Source organism: Stenella coeruleoalba, assembly GCF_951394435.1.
Source record: "Stenella coeruleoalba genome assembly, chromosome: 8".
Classification (NCBI taxonomy): Eukaryota; Metazoa; Chordata; class Mammalia; order Artiodactyla; family Delphinidae; genus Stenella; species Stenella coeruleoalba.
The window spans coordinates 44184976-44210159 of NC_137154.1; the positions used below are offsets into that span (position 1 = coordinate 44184976).

Sequence of the window (25184 nt, forward strand, 5' to 3'; positions counted from 1 at the left end):
AGATGCAGGGGATAGAGTGTGAAACAACACAGATGAAAGCCCTGTTTTCTTGGAGCTTATATGTTGTTTAAGGGAAACAGGCAATACACTAACAAATAAATAAAATCGATAGCATGTCCGAAGGTGATAAGCACTGCACAGTTATATAAAGCAGGGAAAGGAGAGAAGATGCTGGGAGGTGGGGAACGCAATTTTGTAGGATAGTCAAGGAATACCTCCCTGAGAAGATGACATCTGAGCAACAAGCCTGAAGGGAAGAAAGGAGCAAGCCAGGCAGAGATCTGGGGAAGAGTGTTCTAGGCAGAGGAGGCAGCAAGGGCAAAGGCTCTGAGGTGGGAATGTGCCTGGTGTGCTATGCTCAGGAATAGATGTAACCACCTTCTAGGGTGTGTGTGTGTGTGTGTGTGTGTGTGTGTGTGTGTGTGTGTGTGTGTGTGTGTGTGTGTGTGTGTGTGTGTGTGTGTACATATAATTCTGGGAGGAGTATGGAAATAACTTGGGAAATAACTTGGGAATCCCCTAACAGAGTTGAGTAACTTGGGAATCATCCTCCCCTAAAGGAGGGGCTGTCACTTCCTCTGAGTAGAAAAAAAATCAGCTATTTATAGCTCAGTTGGTGGCCTTTGTGGGCTAACCCAGGCCCAGACAAGAGCTAAATGCCCCACATATTAATGACAAGAATCACTGGTAAAGCAACGAGGTCAAAACTTCCTACAAAGAAAAATGTCCTTTTCTCAAACAAGGCTGTGCTGGGTTGTCTCTGAGAAAAAGCAACGGTCCCCATGGAGACGTGCACTTGCTTCTCAGATGAGCCCCTTGTGGAAGATGCAAGGAGGTGACGGCACCCTGAGACATCCCTCCCAGAGACAGCAGAATCCACACCCTATCAGCCCAAAGAAGGCCGAGAGCACTCCAGTTTACAAAACCTAAGGATTTGAAGGGTGAAACCTCATCTTCTTGAGAGGAACCAAGGATGAGGACAAAACTCAATGGACTTGAAAGGACACTGGATGGAACCGAGAGAGAGGTCTGGAGTTTTGCAGGCTGCTTCTCTGAGGTCCCGCCCCTGTATGCACAGGGAAATAAATGATCACAGTAAGTTACAAACTCTGCTCTTCCCACAGGAGGCTGCTCTTCTGAAACCCACCTGCCCATCAGTAAAAGCTTCCTTTACCTCCATTGTGATCCAGTGTGACAAAAACTGGTGAGCCATGGGGTACCAGCGGAGGAGACAACTGGAGATGCTCTCCAACCATCTTGTGGAGATTTGGGGACAGGAGGGCTGGCAGGGCATTGTCTCCTTGCTTTGCTAGCATTACTGAGATAAGCTCTAGTAATAAGCAATCTCAGATCTCAGTGGCTTAACACAGCCTGGCCTGAGGCAGGTTCCTCGCCCCGGTGCCTCCCTGGGTGTCTCCACCTCCAAGCTCCTTTCAACATGGGCTCCAGCCATCTGGGGTCCTTGGTTTCCAGCTAGGTGGAGGGGAAAGGAGAAAAAGAGGGGATGAGTGCATATAGAACTTTATGGGCAGGACTGAAAGTAGCATATATCTACCTACATTCCCATTAGCTAGAACCTAATCTGAGGCCACATACAACTGCAAGGGAAATTGTGGAATATGATATTCCTGTGTTCTCACACTAGCATTGTCTCTGCCACACCACGTTTTTGACTACTGGGTAAAATCATTGCTAGTTAAAGCCAGCAGAAGAGGGACCTGCAGTCAGCATGGGCAGAAAAACCCCTAGATTAGATCACCTCTGATTGTTCTCCATGTGTTAGCATGAACCTCTCCTCCAAACACAAATGGGGAATTACTGAACTCCTAGCTCAGCATCAAAGTCATGGTGGAGATGGATGTTATCACACCTGAGGTCTGTCCTGATTTTATTTTGTCTGGGGTTTCAGAGGCTGTGTGGGAGCTTTGGCTCAAGTGCTCACGTAAAATCATCCAAACATACCCCCCAGACCTGATATTCCATCAGCCCTTGGTCCAGAAAGTTTTCGAGTAGCTACGCAGCCCAACCCCAGAACTAGCAAAAGGAGGTGCGCTCCAGAGCAAAAAGGTAGCATTCGATCTACTCCACGTTTATGGCAGTAAATAGCCAATATCCTCAGAAACTCAAGAATGTAGGTCTGAGCCTTTTTGGTATTGAAGCAAATTTACCTCTAGCTGATTCCAGCTTAACCCAATCCGGCTCATCTTCACTACTAAAACTGATGCCTTCAACACTCGAAGGGAACCTCTTGTCCTAAAGAGACCCTGCTCTGGGGACCAGCTCCCTGCCACACATGCCAAGAAATCCTCCAGCCTGAGCACACTGTAGCCACCAGACTCTGGCTATAACTAATGGAAGCAATCCCATAATGCTTAATCGCAGTGGCATCTCTGAGAGCTCTCGAGCCATGCCAGCTGTGTCTCAGGACCATCTATCAGGGGAGAGACAGAAGGAAGAATGTCTTCAGTGTCATCTATCTCCCACTGGTCAACATTCCATCTTATGGGACACTAACTCCCTTGCACTCGCGTGAGTGCAGAATGAGGTTTCACAGCGGCATCGACAGCAAAGTCCCAGGATAGGAAGCAAGTGACACATGCACATATCTGAGGTGAGAAACCGTCAGATTGTACCTGTGGGAAATGGATCAAATTCCATGCAGAACCGGCCACTGCAATAGCAGCTGCAAGAAGAGAAAGGTGATGCTGACAAGTGCTGCGTAAGAGGTTTTCGATCCACAGGAGCTCAATCAGTGGTATCTATTACTGTTATCATGATTGTTATTATCATTACGAGCTAGCCACAGACACCAGTCCTTGAACACGGGCCTCTTCCCTGGAGTCTGGTGCTCTGAATTTTGACCTTGAGCCAGATAAAAGCTGTCTTTGATCTGGCCCATGCTAGTAAATAATTTTATTTAAGTCCAGCTACAATTTGCTTGACTGTGTTAAGACCTTTTAAGGATCCAAGGATCCAAGCATCCCCTCCAAAATTAAAAAATACCAAATGCACGAAAACACAGTTATGTGTGAGCGTGGGCTGGTTAGTCACTAACCCATCGAGATGTCTTATTTAAGGGGAAAGAGTGGGCGATTTTAGGTGAGATGGCCCTGAAGTAAGAACCAGATGTCTGATGAAGTTCATTAACAGAAACCCTCACAGATTATGGGCCCGGAGTGAGAAGAGGGACACCTGCCGAGCAGGTGGATGGTTTCACGTGGCCTGGTGATCAAGCTCGTGGTCCAGGGGGTGAGGGCTCCTAACTGTTGCTACACTGAACCCCTTCCAAAGACCAAGGAGATTTCCAGTAAGATGAGCTCTGCCTTGCTACTCTGACAAGCTGTGTCAGACTTCCAGGAATTGTACTTTGTGTAACTTGGTCTGAAGCAGCTTAGTTAAGACAATGCAATTAGCTCTTAAAAGCACAGATCACAAGTCAGACCGTCCGATCCCTGGGAGGCCATCAGTCAGAAGCCGACGAGGGCATCCTTAGCCCAGAGTGCTTATGGCTCTGTTTCTTGACAGAGTTGGTCCATTTGCCCCCATTGTGAGCACAGCATGAAAATTTAACTCTAAAGAGTTGGCTCCAGATTGGTGAGTAAGGATATCGTCACACAACTTACAGGACTCTATATATTTTTTCTTTGTTTTTAGGAGGTAGCTGGTGATTAGAGATAAGGGGAGAAAGGAAGGGGGAGGACTGAAACTTGATACAACAAGAAGCATACTTTACTGCAAAGTGCAGAGGGTTGGAAGACAACAACCCAGACCTGTGCCCTTGAGTCCTTAAGACAGACATAGCTGGAATTACCCCTTGGGTGTCATGCTCATAGGGTGTGGGCATCACTCATCTCCTGCCATACCCAGACATTCAGGCTGTACTGCCAGAGGGGAGCAATGAAGCCCATTACCTGCTGTGCACAGAAACAAGCCTACTGACCAGCAGCTGTCCTTCCTGGCTTGACTGGGGCCAAATATATAAAATCAGTGGTAAATGTGGGTATAACGCTTAGAGTTCTGGCTCTGGACCCTGCCTTTGAATCCTGGCTCTGCTCTTACTAGGTAAATTATTTAACCTCTTTATTTCTTAGTTTTCTTATATATAAAATGGAAGGAATGATTATAGATCTCCTAGAGTGTAGTTATGAGGTTTAAATGAGATAATATATGTGAAGTGCATGAAAGTGTGGCTAGCACATATAAAAGGCCCTCAAAAACAATAGCTATTTTTATTGCTAACATTTATCAAGTTGGTTTATAGATATCACTATGACCCAGACAGCATGTTACGTGCATAAGCCCTCACATTTATCCTATGATCTCTGTAGTATCAATATCCCACTGGAGAAACTAAGATGTAGAGGGTGACTTTCCCAAAGGCACCCAGCTGATTTCTTCAGGAAGTTTCTTAAACGAGAAGTATTTTTCCCTCATCGGGGCCCCTGACATATCGTGTAACATCTGCATGATGATACTTATTGTAACGATCTATTTACCACTTTGTCTTTCTCTGAGGGGTTAGCAAACTATAGTCCTTGAGCCAAACTGGGTTTTTAAGGGAAAGTTTTATTGGAACACAGTCATGCCTATCTGTTTCCATATTGTCTGTAGCTGTTTTCGCGCTCCAATGGCAGAGTTGAGTAATTGCAACAGACACCATATGGTCCACAAAGCTAAATATATTTGAAGTCAGCCCCCTGTATCTGTGGGTTCTGCATCCGTGGATTCAAGTAACCACAGATCAAAAATACAGTATTAGGGGAAAAGTTCCAGAAAGTTCCAAAAAGCAAACCTTGAATTTGCTGCGTACCAGCAGCTATTTACATAGCATTTACATTGTATTAGGTATTATAAGTGATCTAGAGATGACTTAAAGTACATGGAGAATGTGCTCAGGTTATATGCAAATACTACACCATTTTATATACGGGACTTGAGCGTCTGTGGATTCTGGTACCCACGGGATGGGGAGCGGGGTATTCTGGAACCAATTCCCTGCAGATACCGAGGGATGGCTGTACTAGCTGGCCCTTTATTTTAAAAGATTGCCAACCCCTGCATTAGATTATGAGCCCCTTAAAATAGGGCTCAGGTCTTCTAGGGGCTTCACCTTGGCACATGATGGGGGCTCCCTAAGTGGGTGCTGAATGAGGGAGAGTGAAGATGTTGCAGACATGAATGGATGTCACTTCGGAAGGAACAACGCCCTCAGGAGCCCAGGGGTCAGGACCTGAGCCCCACCCAGATCCTGGGAAGCCCCTCAGCTCTGTGATGCTGCCAGCTGCCTAGTGGTCCCCACAGGTGACCCTGAGTCAGAACCAGTAACAGGTCACCACATCATCACACCAGCACCACTCACAGCCCCTCAAATGACAGGACCAGCATCTTCTTGGAAGGAAACCCCTCTTAAATCCTCACTCATGAAATGGAAAAGATGCTGCTGGAGATGGTTTGGAGAGCTGTACCCCGCTCCCTTTTGTCCACTGCCTCCTGCCCCCAGCTTTGGTGCTATGCCTTTCCTTGGAACTCTCATGAATTGAATCAGAGTTTGCTTTTCTGCCTGAGGCAGGCTGTCCCACAGTGATCACTTCAGCTTCTTGCTGGAAAACAACATCTACAAAAAACAAACAACAACAAAACCAACTACCGTTCACTGAGCCCCTGCCCTGTGCCAGACACCATGCCACAGACTTTACATAGTCAACACCAGTTTTCAGAACAGCCCTCAGAGGTGAGCTAGACTTTATCATCTCATCATAAAGATGAGAAAAATGAGGCTCCAGAAGGGTGAAGCCATCTGCCCATAACCAGTAAGTACCAGAGGTGAGATGGAAAGGTGATGGAGGTGAGATGGAAACCCACTATCCCTGCTTGTCTCATGTCCCTGACCTGCTTTCCCAGGGACCCATAATCCAGCAACTGGAACGATGTTGGAACTCTATGATATGATCTTTGAATCAAGTATTTTAGTTACATTCACCTGACCCAGCCTGGTTATGACAGATAAGGTATCATTTATTAGACACGCATTGGCTGTTCATTTGTCCTGCATCAGGCTCTATGCTGGACACTCAGGACACAGAGGTAGACTGAGCACAGCTTTACCTCTCAGGGAGGTAAAGTGTAATGTTGGAGAAGCAAATGATAAACCAGCAACTAGCACAACAGGTGAGACACTGGGTGGAGGGATGGAGGAGAGAGGAGGGGCTGTGGGTGGGCGTGACTATGAGTGGGCAGGGCCATGGTGGGTGGGGCTCTGAAATCCATCCCGCTGCCTCCAGGTTAGCTACCCATGATCTCCTCCATAGATTGAGGTTCCAGGCAAGAGCCCCCTTGAATAGTTCCTTTGCTGAGTTTGAAAACTTCCACTCTACAGGATGAACAAAGCAGGAAGAACCAAGTACTGATGCCATCACCATCTGAAAAACAGGCTTTTTCAAAAAATCACTTTCTCTCAGAAGTACAGAGACCAACTCCTAAATACATTCCTGGAGCGTTTTTTTCATCTCAGAGGACAATTAACCTTTGCAATTAGCTTCATCAACAGGAACTTAATATCAAATATTTGGTTGCTTAGCAACAAGGAAGCAGCCACTAGCAGGACTGCAGTATCTTTGTTACTCAAGTCTCCTGGGGCTACAGACTGAGGAAACGCTGGGCTGGATTTCCAGACTCTGCAAGCTCTTTGCCCAAAAGTCCAGGCCACCCGAGGCCCCGCTGTCAGTGACCTCTGGGGCCAGTGAGCCCTACGAGTGAGAACCCAGCCTTTCAGCAGTGACTGAGGAAGGGGAAGGTTCCAGCCTCCAGTGTCCCCCATATGCCTCAAAAGAGCCTCCAAGAATGACGCCCAGGCAGGAGATGTGGGTCTTCCTCACCCTTTAGAGTTGTGTAGCCTGGGAAAGCTGGGGCCTGCTGTATACCTATGGCCAGCTCACTTTTCTTGTCTTCTTTCTAATTTCCACCGGGCCCTTCTTATCCCCATTTTATGCAAGAAGACCAAGGCTCTGATTAAACCACTTGCCCAGGTGTGCCCAGTAGTAAGTGCTGGAGCAGGATTTGGTCCCCAATTTCATGCTCTTTCCACATCCCTACAGTGGCCTGTAGGGTCGTGCTCCTTTTCTGTGCCTGAGCAACAATATTGGACCAGATGTGCCTCTCTGGTCCATCCCAGCTTGGTGTGTCTACGTCTTCCTTCCCAAACTCATGCCAACTCAGAAGTCAGTGTAGGCTTCTGAGGCATTTGCTTAAACCTCTCTGTTTTCTCACTTCAGTTACCATGAATCCCAGAAAGAAAAATCCTAATTCTTTCTAAGTCTGAAACTCCAACCCCCAAATTGATATGATTGTGTGGTGAAAAGAGCAAGACCTTTCCAATCAGCAACCTGGGTTCAGAGCCTAGCTCTAAAATTTACCAGGTTACATCACTCTGGGGACATAACCTCTCCATCAACCCTTTCTCTCATCTGTGAAGTGGAGGTAATAATAACTACCTCAAAAGGATGCCGTGAGGACCAAGTGAGAAGCCTGGCTTGTAGAAGGTGCTCAAGAAGCAAAAATACAAAACAACAGAACAAAAACCACCACCAGACTGCTTGGTACCTCAGTTCCCCCCAGTTCCTACGGGGAGTAATAAGACTTTTGGCTCTTCCTCATCTCCCTCAGAAGGCTTTTCCGCTGCCAAGTGACCAGAGAAGTTTTAGATCAAGTGACCACCAGAGGTTTCTCCGTGTGTTACTCAGAAACCCAAACACATACCCTGAAGAAAAATTCCTCCTTTTCCATTGAAATAAAAGTAATTCAAAGCAGACAGATCTGGTCTGAATTCTGACTCCTTCCCATACCAGCTCTGGGACCTGGGCAGTTACTTCCCCTCTCAGCTTCCGTGTCATCCTCATTGGTAACACAGGGAGGAGAGTAATACTTTCCCAATTGGGCTCTAGTAAGAACTAAATCCAAAACCTGATATGAAAGAGCCCATCCCAACATGCAACCCAATGTTCATGGTGGCATTATTTACAATTGCCAACGTATGATAGCAACCTAGGTGTCCATCAACAGATGAATGGATAAGGAAGATGCAGTACACACACACACACACACACACACACACACACACACACACACACACACACACACACACAATGGAATACACTCAGCCATAAAAGGGAATGAAACTTCAACAGACTTGGAGGGCATTATGCTATGTGAAATAAGTCAGACAGAGAAAGACAAATACTGTATGATATCACTTACATGGAATCTTAAAAATACAACAAACTAGTGAATATAACAAAAAAGAAGCAGACTGTCCGATATAGAGAACAAGCTACCAGTTACCAGTGGGGAGAGGGAAGCGGGGAGGAACAAGATAGGGGTAGGGGAAAAAAAGGGTTATTATGGGATTATATGAAATTATGTGTGTGAAACTTCTGAAAATTGTAAAGCACGATAGAATTTAAAGAATCTTCCATTCAATTAAAAAAAAAGAAAACCTTAAAAAAAAAGAAAGAAAGAAATAGCCCATCCCAGACCCTGGCTCAAGGCTCACCTAAGTTACTCAGGAAATATTTGTTGTGTCCGAACCCATTTGGCAAACATTGCCCTTATTAGTTCCTGCTGCTGACCGTCCTTTGAAATTCTCATCAGTTTATTTTTACCAAACTAGTTATATCTACACTATTTCAGCACCAGCTTTAGGAAACAGCATACTTGCTTCTATTTTCAAACAAACACACACAAAAAAACTGCAGTCCCATTTCCTTTGGAACTCTGAAAGTGCTGCATATGCCCTTTGGAACTTCCAGACTGCCCGCCATCCCCAGAGCTCTTGCATGATAAACTCTTCCATCGGCCCAGCCATCAGCATGCCCTGTTTGAAACACTTTGGTAGCCTCTCAGGATGTGCAAAGTTCTGCAAAACAAACCTCATCAAGTTAAACATAGAATTACCATATGACCCAGCAATTCCACTCCTCGATGTAAACCCAAGAGAACTGAAAACCTATGTGCACACACAAGTTTGTACATGAATGTTCATAACAGCATTATTCATGATATCCAAAAAGTAGAAAAAAATGCCCGTCAACTGATGAATGGATAAGCAAAATGTGGTGTATCTAAATTATTAGTTTCCTATTACTGTTGTAGCAAATGGCCAGAAATTTGGTGGCTTAAAACAACATGAATTTATTCTCTTGAGGCCAGGAGTCCTTAATTGGTTTCACTGGCTAGAGCCAAAGTATTGGCAGGGCTGGTTCCTTTTGGAGACTCTGCAGGGAGAATATATTTCCTTGCCTTTTTCAGCTTCTAGTGGCCACCTGTATACCTTGGCTGGGGGGATCTTTGAAGTGTAACACTCCAATCTCTGCTTTTATCATCACCTTCCCCAGATAATCCAGGATAATCTTCCCATCTCAAGATCCTTACTTAGTCACATCTGCAAAGTCCCTTTTGTCATAGAAGGTAACATTCTAGAAATTAGGGTGTGGATATCTTTGGGAGTCATTATCCAATCTATCACACAATAGAATTTTATCCAACTCTTGAAAGGAATGATACACTGATACATGCCACAACTTGGAAGAAATTTGAGACATCATGCTAAGTGAAAGAAGTGACACAAAAGGCCACATAATGTATGATTCCGTATTTATGAAATGTCCAGGATAAGGAAATCTGTAGAGACAGAAAGTAGATTAGTGATTGCCAGGGGCTGGAGGGAGGGGCCCATTGGAACTGACGGCTAATGGGTATGTGATTCCTTTTGGGGGTGATCAAAATATTCTGGAATTAGACAGTGGTTGGTTATGTTGGTACAACCTTATGAATACACTAAAAATCACTGGGTTTGTACACTTTAAAGGGACATATTTATGATATGTGAATTGTATCTCAATAGAAAATAAAAGAAACCTCATCATGCATCAACATTACCTGTAAATGAAAAAAGTAAATTTAAACCAAACTGCGGTCCAGATCAACTTGATTTAAATAAAGTGCTTTCCATCAAATTGTTCAACCAAATTATATCCCCCCCAGGAGGCAGTGTAGTGTGGTGGTTGAGGGTGGACTCAGGAATCAGACGGCCGAAGTTCAAGTCCTGGCTCTGCCCCTTACTAACTGTGTTGCTGTGTTATCTTTTCCGAGTCTCAGTTTTCTCACCTGCAAAGTGGGGATAATAAAAGTACCTGCCCCTCAGAGTTGTGAGGATTCAGTGAAATAATCCACGTGATGCTCAGCATGTAGTTAGTGCTCAATACGCACCAGCAATTGCTTTCATTACCCTCATCCCCTCTGCTCTGCCCATCAGTGGAAAGAGAAGGAATGTGATTCTATCAATCCTAGGGGGACCTAATCATCCTCCTTAAGCCTCAGATTGCAGGGAGTTAGAAAAAGGCATCAGGAAGCTTCCAAGGGTAAAAAAATGTATCTGGTTTTGTGAAGGTTAGTTTTTATACATGCATTTATCCATTTCCGTACTCACTCCTTCCACCTTTCTTTCATTTAACAAACATTAATTGAGAAAATACCATATGCATGTCTGGTACTGTAGTACTGCTGGAGATGTGCTCCCACGGAACTCATGATCACTGGGCAAGACAGATAAAGATAAAAATAAGTTCAGGAAGATGTACCGGGCACTGTGCTGGAAATTTACATAGACCCCCCGGGGTAGACAAGTGAATGGGGTGAGTGGATGAGAGAGGACACAAAGGAAAGAGTGGTTAGTTCTAAGGTGGCGAGGAGGGACAAGGAGAGACTTAGTGCAGGAAGTCTAGATGTGCCGCTAGGTGTTCTGGTGTGTGTGTGCACGTGTGTGTGTGTGGGGGGGGGCACTAGTTGACAGGCTAGAAGGATAGAAGAGAGGGAGTAAAAGTTCATATAAGCAAAGAGTGCATTCTAAGCAAGAGCAAAGGTCCAGAGATACGGTGCAGCCTGGATTTTTCCGGAAATATTAGTTCCTGCAGGTCATGGCTCAGCTAGAAGTAAGCTGTACTAAGACAAAGGCAACCAAGTGCTCTCAACAGGGAGTCAGAGGCTGAGCTGATTAGATTTGCCTTTTAAGATGATCTCTCTGGCTGCGGTTGGCACAGAATAACAACTGTGGTGAAAGAACAGACTGGAAGTAGTGGTTAGGAGACTGTGGCATGGACCAGGCCTTGGGTGATGGGGACACAAACCCAGCGGGGGAGAATCTACTCCTGTCTCCACTGAACCCCCAGTTGACACGCTGAACACCAGAATACATCTGTGTACACACACAGGCCAACACATACCCCCTCGGAGGCTTGGGCACCCACTGGAGGGCGGGATCATTGATTTTATATGTCAACTGGGCTAGACTCCATCACCCAGTGACTTAATCAAACACTGATCTGGGTGTTGCTGTGAGGGTATTTTGTTGGTGAGGTTAACACCTACAATCAGGTGACTATAAGTAAAGGAGATGGCCCTCCCCAATGTGGGTGAACCTCATTCAATCAGCTGCAGGCCTTACAAGCCAAAACAGGTTTCCTGGAGAAGGAGTTTGGCTCTGTTTCTCTGGAGAAAAATGACTGATACGAAGGCTATAACCCACTCCTTTTCAGCAAGGCCTCCCATGGGCTCTAGAAACCAGTCATTCTCAGGGGTCCTGCTTTGAAGTTGGCTGTGGCTTGCGATAGTCCCAGGTGAGAAATGATTGTCACTTTAAAAGCCCCCTGGTTGAGAGAAGAAGGCATGAGACACAGGTCTCTTTCTTCTCTCGGCCTCTTCCCCTCCGTGCAGCCCACCCATCGGATCAGCTCAGGTCAGGAGGGATCCCACTCAGTATCTCAGCCTGGCATCAAGTCCTTCTGACCTTCTACCACCTCTTCTCTACCCGGTATCTCCCTGTCCCTTGCATCCTGGTTCCAAGGATGGAGTCTCTTTCTTGACCCCCTGGCTGGAGTTGCTGTTCTCAGTCCCCTGTCCAGTGTCTCAGAGATACTGTAACTAGAGTCCAGCATTACTCCCCTCAGCCTCCCCTGGTGGCCAGGGTCTGTGCCTGGCGTCCTGCTACCTCCACGCAGGTGCCCTTACCCATAGGCCCCCCCACCCATTGTCCACTACCACCCCATCACCAATCACTTGGCCATCTGTGAGTGCCTCTGGGCTTGGCCCTTGGCTGCCTTTGGCCTGGGCTGCCCTTCCCCGATGGAGTCCTGGGCTGGGGCCCTGAAGACATGGCTGCTGCCAGCCCCAGTTAAGGTGGGTACAGGCAGCACAGAGGCAGTCTCTTGGTTGCCCAGGGAGGCCTCTACACATCTGGCTGGGGGTCAGGAAGCCCAGGAAGTCTCAACTTGGGAGTAGCATCCTCCCCTCGTGGCCCCTGCTGTGGGGTGTGGCATTTCTCCAGCCCCTGCCCCTATTCTGCAGGCTCTGAAGCAGCCTGCATGTCAGGACACCTGGGATGGCGTGCAGATCAGGAGGCAGGCATTGCAGCAGCTGCAGGGGGTGTTGGAGGGGCCACCGCTGTAGCCACCCGCTTCCCTGTCCCCTCCACAGTACGGCATTTCAGGGCCAAAGGAAGCCTCCACCCCAGGTGCTTTGGGCTGAATGTAGAGACATGGACAGAATCAGGCCATCAGTATGTCCTTGGTCAATAATTAAAACGAACAAGACTCCAAAGCTGTTTTTTCAATGCCTAGTCCCCCAGCCCCACATCCCGAGGTTCTGATTAATTGATCTGAGGCAGAGCCTGGGCATAAGTATTTCTTTTAATTCTTTGGGTGCTTATAATGTGTAGCCAGGGCTGAGAACCTCTGCTCTGGTGCTTTGCTATTCGAGGTGTGATCCGTGGGCCAGCAACAGTGACATCCCTGGGAGCCTGTTGGAAATGCAGACTCTCAGGCCCCATCCCAGACCTATTGACTCTGAATCCGCTCTTTAAGATCCCCAGGGAATTCAGAGGCACATTAATATTTGGGAAGCACCGTGGGAAATAAAAATCACCCTTCACCCGAGGAGAGCGGCTTTAAGCCCACTTCTGGCTCCTGTTCAGTGACCACAGCTCTGACCTACTGAGCAGTACCCCAAGCTGGGGGTCCAAATGGCCGAATGTTAAGCACCCTGGACCCGGACCTGAGGCCCACCTACCACCCTCAGCCAGGCCTTAGGTCCACTAAGGCTCACAAATAATTATTCTTCAGAACAGAAGTGCTCACAGCACTCAAATGCACATGTTTCTAATGCTATTTCCATATACAACTTCTCTGTCAGGTTGGCCTTGACTAATAGCAACTACCCTTAACTGGGCACTTACTAACGGACCAGTACTTAACAGACACAAATAGTTTAGTCATCCTATGACCCCTAATAAGATAAGTTTTATTAGCTCCATTTTCCAAATGCAGACAGCGAAGCTCAGAGAGGTTGAAGCTGAGAGCCCAAGGTCACACAGCTAGTGGGGGGCAGAACTGTGATGGGAACCCCAGATGTCTGATTCCAAAACTCGGAACCCATTCACGTGGTGTCCATATTATGCCTTGCTTCATAAATAAAAACAGTGAGGGGGCCAGGACATGGAAGCAACCTAAATGTCCATTGACAGAGGAATGGATAAAGAAGATGTGGTACATATGTGCAATGGAATATTACTCAGCCATAAAAAAGAATGAAATAATGCCATTTGCAGCAACACGGATGGACCTAGAGATTGTCATATTGAGTGAAGTAAGTCAGACAAAGATTATATGATATCACTTATATGTGGAATCTAAAAAAAATCATACAAATGAACTTACTTACAAAGCAGAAACAGAGTCACATATTTAGAAAACAAATTTATGGTTACCAAGGGGTAAGGGGGGGAGGGATAAATTGGGAGATTGGGATTGACATATATACACGACTGTATATAAAATAGATAACTAATAAGAACCTACTGTATAGCACAGGGAACTCTACTCATTACTCTGTAATGACCTATATGGGAAAAGAATCTAAAACAGAGTGGATATGTGTATATGTATAACTGATTCCTGTTACTGTACAGCAGACAGTAACACAACATTGTAAATCAACTATATTCCAATAAAAAAAAAAAAAGTGAGGGGACTTCAAAAACCAGACTCAGAAATTCCAGTGTTCTCAGGAAAGAAAATGTAAATACATTGCCATTCCCTGAGACCAGTTAACGGGGAGTGGAGGGTGAGGGGGACAGATTTTACATAAGCAAAACTACCTCTGGGAACATGAGCCCAATGCATTCATGTAACAATTCTTCCTCCTGCCTGGGCTCTAACTATATTTTTATTAGGATGTTTTACATATTCTTGAGCTTCTTTAAAAGGCTAAACTGACTCTGAGTCCCCAGATGCGCCAAAAATCTAAGCAGTACATTTATGGGAAATGAAACCCCCCCATGAAATATCTCCCAGAGGCCTGAATTAGTGGTTTGTGTTGTAAGGAGGTGAAAATCCACATCTCTCCCAGGAATGCAACTGACAGAAAATTCAAACCAAACTAAATGTATGTAGGGACTCTCAGGCTCCACGGCTTATCCTATGGCCTGAATACGTATAATCACGCGCTGTTCTAAGATCTGTTCCAGGAGCCTCCAAGGCTGGAGTGCAAGTTGCCTGGGGTCCAGGCTCTGCAGAGTATGGCGTCTCCATCTGTGGCCAGGGTCAGAGGTCAGAGGTCTCCTGTTTGTGGTTCCTTGTTAGGATGTCCGTAATTTATTTTCAAATACTTCAGCATAGAGAGGAATTCAATTTTCAGAGCTGTTTCCCTAATTAGGAACCCCCAGACCAGGGGACAGCCGCTAACACGCACACCCAAGAGGAAGCCCATGTGTCAGACGCTACTGTGGTAAGCACTTCTGTTATTTGTATTTCCAGCGACAGCTGAGACTGAAAATTAGCATACTGCACGCCAGAAATGGGTTTTATTGCTGAAAATCGTAGCCTGTTGACCAGCAAGATGAATATCAGAAATGGGCTTGCATTGGAGGAATGAAAGTCGTTCAGATGCGTGGTCTGGCGGAAAAGGCTTTGGAGCCAATTCTCCCCTGTGCATGAACAGGACAGGAGAATCCAGGGAGGCCTGCACTCTTTACCCCTGAAGCCTGGTGCTGGGTCTGGCGCTGGTGTAGGGGGCTTTCTGGTTGTCTGATGTTGACAAGGAGCACAGAATCCCACGTCTGGAATTCTGTTGTGTCTGCGTCATCCTTTCATGCAAGGTGAGGTTAGATGTAAAAGGATGGAGAGCTGGGACCCAGCTCACAGACTAGGTTGTGGAGACTGTTTTATTGCCTGCTTTGAGAGTGAGTAAATGTCTCATCTGTGGTGGAACTGGGCCTGAACCTCACTTTCATACAACGTGGGAGTGAGATCGTGGGGTCATAGCTAGCTCTCGCCTCCTTAGACCTCTTTGGCAGCTTCTTAAGATTGCAGGTGATCCTAAGGACTTCCCGGGTGGCGCAGTGGTTAAGAATCCACCTGCCAATGCAGGGGACATAGGTTCGAGCCCTGGTCCGGGAAGATCCCACATGCCGCGGAGCAACTAAGCCCATGTGCCTCAACGAGAGAGCCCGCGTGCCACAAACTACAGAGCCCACGTGCCCTGGAGCCTGGGCGCCACAACTAGAGAAGAGAAAAAACCTGCACGCCATAGCTAGAGAGAAGCCCGCGCGCCGCAGCAAAGAGCCCGCGCACTGCAACAAAAGATACCGCGTGCCACAACTAAGACCCAACGCAGGCAAAAATAAAATTAAAAAAAAAAAAAAAAAAGATTGCAGGTGACCCACTCCCCACTTTGTGAGTTTCTCTACAGGAGGAAAAGCCTCAGGGAATCTTTGCCCTTCAGCAAATTCAGTATTCTTGCATCTAATTTGTTTTTAATTTTTTTTCCTTCCAAGTCAGAGCTGGATCAGCCACAGAAAGGATTTCAGAACTGCTGGTAAGGGGTAATCTGATGAGAAGTGATTATGTTCTCACTAGCAAAACAATTTCTTACCAACCAAATTCTTATTGCCAGATAAATAAGTAGGTGTTTATTCTACCCACTCAGGGTCCTAAACGACCTCTCAGAGCCACCTGTGAGACTCAACCGACATTAAAGACACATTCTGGACACACAGTCTGGTCCACAGAGAGCACGGGGAGGCGGGTGCAGCCTCTCAGACACAAAGGTCGACCTCCGCTTCTCCAGTGATTTCCCACCTCGTGGTGTCCCGCCCCTAGAACAGCAGGGGTGTCAATGCTGCAGGGACTTCAGAATCATCCCACCCAACCCTCTCTTCATCAGATGGGGAGGCTGGCCCAGAGAGGTTTTGTGACTAACCCACGGTCACACGCAGAGCTGGACGGAGGGCTCTGGCCGCTCCCCAAATTCTCCTTCGATTCAATTTAACAAACAATTTCCCCCTGAACTCAGGGAGCTCACAGGACATGGATACAAATAAGTCTGATAAAAGGAGGACAGCGGAACACACAGTGTTGCGAGTCGAGCAGGAAGCTGGGCTGTCTTTAGCCTTGAAAATAGCATGCAAGCTTCATGAGGGAGGCAGCCTTTGAGCTGGGCCTTGAGAGATGAGGAGAGTTTGAGAGGAGGGAGAGGGACAGAGGGAGGGCCCTGAGGACAGCATCCAGGGACCTCTGGGGTGTGGAGAGCAGGCTCCAGCCGAGTGTCCAGAGGCCCCAAGGGGGCTCCAGATGGGGTCTTGCATGGAGGCAAGCACTCCAATTCCATCTCTGGGTCTGGATGGATCCCTGAGCGGGGCTGTGTGCCCGGCTCACTTCCTTTCCTGGGAGTCCTTCTTTCCTGCCTCCATCATCTCCTCTCCATGGCTCCCTGAGAATCCCAGTCTCTGGGGCACCAGCTGGGTTCTCCTTTGAAAAGCCAATCTTTCAAGCTCTTCTCCTCCCCTCACCCCAGGAGCAAAGTAAACAACCTCCCTGAACACCTGCACAGAGACCTCCAACCCACAAAGCTCTTTTACCTCATTCTGTCTCATTTACCTTCACCAGACCCACCACTATCCACACTTCCCCCATTGCAGAGGTGCAAAAATGAGGGTCCCAGGAACTCACCCTGTGTCCTCTTGCTGGTACATGTTCCCCAGACCCCTTCCTGGCACGGCAGTTCTAAGCACAGACCCTGGAGGTGATCCCCAGCTCTGAATCCCACTCCACCAGTCACCAGCTCTGTGACTTAGGCAAATGACTCTACCTCTCTCTGCCTCAATTTCCTCATCTGGAAAATGCTAATAATAGTAATAATGGTGTTTATCTCATAGCGTTGACAAGAGTATTAAACGTATTAATAAGTGCAAAGAACAAAATAATGCCTGACACATAATAAGTGCAATGGAAGTATTAGCTATTACTAGCATTAACCCTGATCCAGGATTCCAGCAGATTCCTCCCATTAGGTTACTAGGCACCCCCGGGTGCCCTCAGGGAAGTTGTTCAACCTCTCTGTGCTCACAACAAGGCTGGCCCTCAGGACAACTGGTATTCTTCCTGGGTTTGTCTCGTCTTTCCCTGATCCTTCAGCCCCTTTCTATTACCCCCTCTACCCTCAACAATTCCTCCTCATAAGTCCCCTTCCCCACACCCACACTTAGTCAGACAGGCTCTTTCCTGAGTCTCTGTGAGAAAATGATTCCGCCTTTGTTGGTTCAAAAGCTGTCCTTTACAATAGTAGTTTTTGAATGTTCAGTACAAAAAGAGTTAGTTGTCTCCTTTAAGAGCCCAGTTTTGAATTAAAAAGAAAGCTCTCCAGTGAGAAGCAGCTTTGAATCTGCTTCCTCTCGGTGGCAAGGGGATTATCAGCAGAGAAGCATATCGCATATTTACTTGCAAAACCATCCCCAAGGCCAAAGTCTAGTCTGGACTGAGTGGCAGATTTGGGTCCTTATAGCTACTCCTTCCAAGTTCTGCAGAAGACATCAGGGTGCAATAAGAGGATCTTTGTGGGAGCGCTGTTCTCCAGTGCTCAGGAATAGCAGAGGTGACCTGCCATACTGGTACTTGCTTTGACCCGTGGCCTCTTAGAACCATAGTCTTTGGATGCCCAAGAATTGCCTTAGGGAAATGGAGGAACCGAGAAGGGAGCAGTTCCTGGAGCTCCTAGAGGACCCTGGCTTGACACTGCCCAGGTACAGAGTGGGCTTTGCCTAGTGGGGAAATAAAATACAGCTTTGGATTTGCCTAGACCACTTCCACCTACGGGCTGGTGAAGTGGGCTGGTGAAGTGTTCTGTGATGCGCTGATGTGAAAGGAGCAGTCGTGCCTGGCACACAGTAGGGACTCAGCAAATGTTTGATGACTGAATTTCCCAGAGTTCATGACCACTCATTTCCTGTCTGAACATTCAGGGAGTCTCAGGGCTGCTGGTGCAGTGTGATTGGTTGAGGGCCTAAGCCACTTAAGTGCCCTGCCCTCCAGCAGTGAAGGCAGGAGCATTCTTCAGAAAACTTTATCTTGAGCCTTTCAGCTAGAGATAGTCAAAGCTTAAACAGCTCAGCATCTCGCTGATGTCTATCTGTGAGTTGAAGCTTTTCAGTATCCCAGTGGAACATCCAAGTTAAGGCATGGGGGTGATAGCTTCTTTTTTTTTTTTTTTTTAACATCTTTATTGCAGTATAATTGCTTTACAATGATGTGTTAGTTTCTGCTTTATAACAAAGTGAATCAGTTATACATATACATATGTTCCCATATCTCTTCCCTCTTGCGTCTCTCTCCCTCCCATCCTCCCTATCCCACCCCTCTAGGTGGTCACAAAGCACCGAGCTGATCTCCCTGTGCTATGTGGCTGCTTCCCACTAGCTATCTATTTTACGTTTGGTAGTGTATGCCACTCTCTCACTTTGTCATGGCTTACCCTTCCCCCTCCCCATATCCTCAAGTCCATTCTCTAGTAGGTCTGCGTCTTTATTCCCGTCTTACCCCTAGGTTCTTCATGACCTTTTTTTTTTTCTTAGATTCCATATATATGTGTTAGCATACGGTATTTGTTTTTTTCTTTCTGACTTACTTCACCGTATGACAGACTCTAGCTCCATCCACCTCACTACAAATATCTCAATTTTGTTTCTTTTTATGGCTGAGTAATATTCCATTGTATATATGTGCCACATCTTCTTTATCCATTCATCCGATGATGGACACTTAGGTTGCTTCCATGTCCTGGCTATTGTAAACAGAGCTGCAAAATGCAAATCAAAACTTCAATGAGATATCATCTCACACCGGTCAGAATGGCCATCATCAAAAAATCTACAAACAATAAATGCTGGAGAGGGTGTGGAGAAAAGGGAACCCTCTTGCACTGTTGGTGGGAATGTAAATTGATAACAACCACTATGGAGAACAGTATGGAGGTTCCTTAAAAAACTACAAATAGAACTACCATACAACCCAGCAATCCCACTACTGGGCATATACCCTGAGAAAACCATAATTCAAAAAGAGTCATGTACCACAATGTTCATTGCAGCTCTATTTACGATAGCCAGGAGGGCGATATCTTGCAAGGGCAGGTTTCTTGGAAGTGTTCGTGAAATTGCTAAACGCAATAGGCAATGAACTGCATCCAACGGCCAGCTCTTACCCCACACCGTCAGAAAGGATGTTATCGAGACTCAACTAACCCATACACATCACCTCGCAGCCACCTCCTTCCAAGCCACTCAGTTCAGTAGCTCCTAAAGGGGAAAAGGTTGTTTTAACATGGACCCCCCCACACCATCTTTTGCCTGGACCACTGTCACCAGCCTCTGGTCAAGGTTACCTGTCTCTGGTCCTTTATCCAATCATCTTCCAGACCATCACTAGACATGTGCTTCTACATCACAAATCTGGTCACGTCAGTGTCTTTCTTAATGACCCCAACGGCTCCCCATTGTCTTCAAGGTAGAATGAAGATTGCTCAACTTGGTGTACCAAGCTCTTCAAAATCTGGTTTCCATTCAGACCTGAAATGCAGCCAATACTCACCCCCAAAGCCATACCAACTGTTAAAATATTGAAATACTTCTGTTCCTCCAATGGCAGTTCGCCATCCACTAGCCAACAGCCTAGCCCAGATGCCTCCTGGCCAGAGCCCTGGTGGGAGAGACACTGCCTCTGACAGTATCTGACACTGGCTCCCCCGAAGGCATACGCTGGGCTGAGGCCCCTGACGTAGCCTAGCACTCCCTATAGATGCCCTTGCATGAACATTTTTGGGAACCGCAGCTTCTGCAGTAGACCACACTGGCTGTTAAATGCAATATTTCAAATATTACTCCCGCCTCAGTCAACTTTACCAGACTATTGTTCACCATTCCCTTGTTCATTTATCTGTTGAATGAATTAAAGAACATCCGAATGAATAAAGGAATGAATGATATGTAACCTGTTATCTTCTTAGGCTCATCATGAAAGAAGGAGGTTCATGGCAGCATATTGGTCAACAAATAAGCTACCATCCCCGGTGACCACCGAGTTCTCACTCAGGGCCAGAAATGGTCACTTGGGCAGGGTCTTTCACTGGTGGGTTATACCTTGGCCAAGTTCTCAGCCATCCAAGTTCAGAAAGTAGACCTCTTCAGTGCACCCAAAAGTCATCAGTCTTTCAGGGCAAACTCGCACAACCCAGGCTCAAAAGACACTGATGCCAAGTGAGAATGCCACCCCAACTATCTGTAAAGGTGAAATCCCCTGTCCAGGTGTTTCAGTTGATGCTCTTCCAGTTGCAAGAGACAGAAATCCTAGTTCAAATGACTTAAGCACAAAAGGAATTCACTGGCTCTCAAAGCTGAAAGCCCCAGGGGTAAGTTCAGCTTCAGGCACAGCTGGATTCAGAGCTCAAATGGTATCACTGGAACTCAAGTTTTTCCTTTTCTGGGTTTTGTCTTCTACCAAGTTGACTTCCATCTTAGGCTCCACATGGTGGCAAGATTGCTTCCTGCCCTTCAGGATCCCATCCTCAGCTTCAAGTCTAGCTGGCAAGAGCGAAAGATTCTCTTCTGGAAGCCCCAGTAAGCATTTCATTGTATCACTTGTTTTCTAATTAGGTCATATAGCCATCCCTGAACTAATCTCTGTGTCCAGGAGAGAAATGGTATGTACTGATTGCCTGAAGCCTAGATCACCTCGGGATCTAGGGATGTTTCATCCTTATACCAAGAGTTGGTGCCTCATCTAAAGTACAAGGGCTGAGAGTAGACAAAAGAGAGGGCAATAGGATATGGGCACCACAATGCTAGGCAGCAAATCCAACTGATGCCCACTGTGCCAGGACACTCCTTTATAGCATTGAGGATACCAAAACGTTCTTCAGAGGCTTGCTTGGTGTGTCCAAGTAAGGAAAGAGGAATATTAGGAAGCGGGGAGGATTATTTTTGGTAAGATCTAGGAATTGTCCTCACCCCGAAGGAGAAGACCTGTCTCTAGGGCAGAGCTGGGGACAGACTAACAACCCTCCTCTTTGAAGCCTAGTTTTCTGTGCTGGACCCCATCCCTTCTTCTTCTTCTTTTTTTAAAAATTATAATTATTTCTTTATTTATTTTTGGCTGCGTTGGATCTTTGTTGCTGCGCGCTGGCTCTCTCTAGTTGCTTCAAGCGGGGGCTACTCTTCGTTGTGGTGCGCGGGATTCCCACCGCGGTGGCCTCTCCTGCTGCGGAGCATGGGCTCTAGGCGCGCAGGCCTCAGCAGTTGTGGCACATGGGCTTAGTTGCTCCGCGGCGTGTGGGATACTCCTGGACCAGGGCTCGAACCCATGTCCCCTGCATTGGCAGGCAGGCTCTCAACCGCTGCACCACCAGGGAAGCCCTGAACCCCATCCCTTTGCTGGCACGCTCTGCCTTTGTTCAGAGGGGTTAACGTCACCTATTCTGTGTCACAGCTATAGGTGAGTCACTCTACCCAGCCTCGCCCAGCCTACGCAGGTTGTCTTGACTTTGATTCATCCACATCAATTTATAAATAAAGTGCATCTCCACGGTCCCTTCTACTTTTCTTAGTGCCAACCTGCCTCAACTCTTTTAAGCAGCCTAATGAAATAGGGCAGGGCAGAGACTTCCACGCTTATGTTTATAGATGGTGTCATGAAAGAAAAAAGAGGGAAAACTATCTGCCCAGGTTCATATCGCTAGATGGAGGCAAGCTCCAAGAGCCCATGATGAATCCCTGGCTTAGTGCTTTTCACACACATGAAGCTGCCTATTGAGGTCTGTATGTGGGTAACAGACCAGTGTCTCTCCAGCTTACCACTGAAATGTATCAGAAGACTACCCTTTATGGTGGAAATAAAGAGCCCTTTTTCTTAGCCACTCCCAGGCAATTCCCTGCTACTTTCTCCTATCCTTGGCCCCTGAGCCATCCTCACAGGCACTGCCCTTGTTATTAACAGATTGGAGGGACGATTCCTCTTGGCTCTGGGGTGAGGGGGAACCGGCAAGCAGTTTGTCCCTGAAAACTGACATGGGTCCTATCTGATGCAATTGGTGCCCAGATAAGACAAGATGAATGGCAAGCAACGTTTCAAATGACAGGTGTCATTTGTTAACGTGTGCTAGATCAATGGCTTCCAAAATTAAAATGCTCTGTATCTGTCACACGTCCCCACCAGGCCCTCTGGCAGGGCAGAAATGCCAGCTACAGATTGGTGTGAAGGTTGCGGCGGAGGAGACGGGGAGACTGCCAGGCTTAGGGGGATGGCATTTCCCACCAGAGCCACAAGTAAGTCTCCCCCCACCTCAGAGGCTCTAGAGACTCCCCAAATAAGTCAGACTGTGGAGAGCGGAAAGTTCAGACACTGACATTCTGTAGCTGGAAAGGGATGGGGCACATTCTTTGAGTTTCCCAGAAAATCCTGGGCACACACATAGACCAGAAACATCCAGGTTTCCCTCCTTCACATGGAGGAAAGCAGCCCCACGATGGGGAAAGCCTTTTCCTGTTTTCTGGCATCCTTTGGGATCCACAGGCATAGCAGATGCCTGGATACCCTCTCCCGTATCCCTCCAGCCCACATAAGTTCAGCTGTAGTTGTGAAGATGCTTCTCCGCACCCCCTCCTCCAAGTGTCCAGTCTGCCTTCTCTGCCCGCTAGTTTCTTTGAGTGGCCAGGAGCAACCGTGAAGTGCAAGGAAGTTAATGCCCAGGGCTGGGGGATGGCGGTGGGTGGGTAAGTGCCCTGGCCTCCCCTGGCACAATTCTGAGGCAAGGGCCACGTGGGTTTCAGAAGGTCTCCGGGGACTGAGCCTGGCTGCCCACGATGGTGACTTGTTCATTAGCATCCACTTCAATGGCTCTTCACCTTCCAGAGCTAACTTGCTCACTTCCTCCTGTACTTCCCGGGACCACCTTCCAAAATAAATACCCATGTCCTTGTCTTCCAGGAATGCTCCTCACTGCGTTTACTCTGTGCCATCCTCCCTTCCTTTGAGCATCCCACAGGATCACAGGGCTTTGTGAGCAAAGGACAAAAAAAAGGTCCACACTTGGCTCTTGGTTCCACGCTGACTGACCACAAATCCTACAGCATTGATGCCCCCCTCCTCCTGCCCTCACTCTCGCCTTGGCCCTGAGTTTATCAGTAGGCGGTCCAGCCATACCTGGGAGGTTTTCTCTTGATCTTCCCTGACCTGGTAGAGCCCCAGCATGTGCACAGGCACGAGCAAGTGATGTGGTAGAAAGAACAAGGAGGGTGCTTGGCTTCCAGCTGTGGCATTAGCTCTGCGGCCTTGGGGAAGACACATAACCTCTCTGAACCTCAGTTTCCCATCTCTATAATCAGGAAAGTATCTCAACCCAGCTCATGAAGTTGTGACCACAATCAAAAGGGGAAATATATGTGAAACTGTTTGTGAACTCTAACTTTTTCCAAGGCTGGTATTCAGCTATTACCCAGCAGAATAGCTGTTATTCACGGCTGATGTTTGTTCGGATTGGTTGGAGCCTGCGCTCTCCCTGTTATTACATATTTCAAATATCACGTCTAATGCTACAGTTGCACGTGCATCTCATATCCCTTGCTTGGCAGCAGCCGGCCAAGCTCCCTGAATGGTAGAGTCACAGCTCATCTCTAAGGAGAGTGCTGGGGAGAGCCACGCCCCTCGGAGCCCTTCCCTAATCTGACTGAGCCAAGGAAGAATGCGGTGAACACAAGACATACGAGGCATCCCCCAGACGGATCGATCCCATTTCAAAGGCGCAAACACAGAACACGTTGTGCAAATATGCCACCAGTCGGCTTTGAGGCCCAGCTTGTTGCCAAGGAGCCCAGTGTTCCATCCAGCTTAATTAAGCGTGTTTAAAAGGCTACACGCGCTCCTCCATCCATCCACAGAAAGGCCCTCCATGGAACTCAGTTAATTAATCAGAGGCCACGTGAGTGGGTGCACTCTCCCTGGTGGAGAGAGGCTGACCTGGGCTCAGGTCTACGTGAATAATCTTGGGAGGCTGGGGACGGCCACCTGGAACAGGGCAGTGGGTGCCCAGGGTTGGGCATCAGAGGGATAGACTAACCCTACCAAGTGTGGCTGAATCCTCTGAATATTCCAAAATGAGGCAGGAAGATGAGCAAAGGCCTTAATTAACACCTGTTTGCATATTCATTGTCAACCGTGAATTGTTTAAACTCACCCATCACAGAAAACTCACAGTGACTGTCAGGAAATGATAAGAATCCTTAGGCCTGGATTTTGTTTTGGAGCAGAGAAGACTGAAAACCTGCCCTGTGTGACACTGATAATCAAAGGTAGACTCACCCTAATTAAACCAGCAATGTTTACACTTAAATACTGCCCCCCCTCCCCCGTCCCACCCCCAGCCCCCTGGCAATTATCGGCTCAGCTCTGAATGGTAGCTCCACTAACCATCCTTCCTGCCACGGTCCTTGCTGTGGCTTCGAGGTTGGCACCCTGGACCCTGGATTAACCCACTCGTCAAGGGGCAAGCTTCGACTCAGTGGTGCTTTACTGTGCAAGGAAGGAAGGTGGAACCAAAAGCGGTGGCTTCAGGAGAAAATCGGAGGAGAGGGAGTTGACATTTACTGAGCACTTCCTGTCTGCCACCCCTTAGTGATGCCTATAGATTCTAGAAAGTTCTTCAGACGCAGTCTATTACAAGAATAGACACTTCATACAGAATCGGTCTCAGGCGGACACTGAGTGTCCCTTCTCTCCCTCTTCTCTTTCCCACCGTCCCCTCGGTCTTTTGACCCC

General features: G+C 47.3%; 1 long non-coding RNA gene across 1 annotated transcript in view; it reads right to left on the bottom strand.

The window, feature by feature from the left end:
* Positions 1–895: 895 nt before the first annotated feature.
* Positions 896–25184, bottom strand: part of LOC307190166 — a 173532-nt gene continuing 149243 nt past the window's right edge. The window contains exon 4 of the long non-coding RNA XR_013829432.1: positions 896–1473. This is a non-coding gene — a long non-coding RNA (uncharacterized lncRNA). The remainder of the gene's footprint in view (positions 1474–25184) is intronic.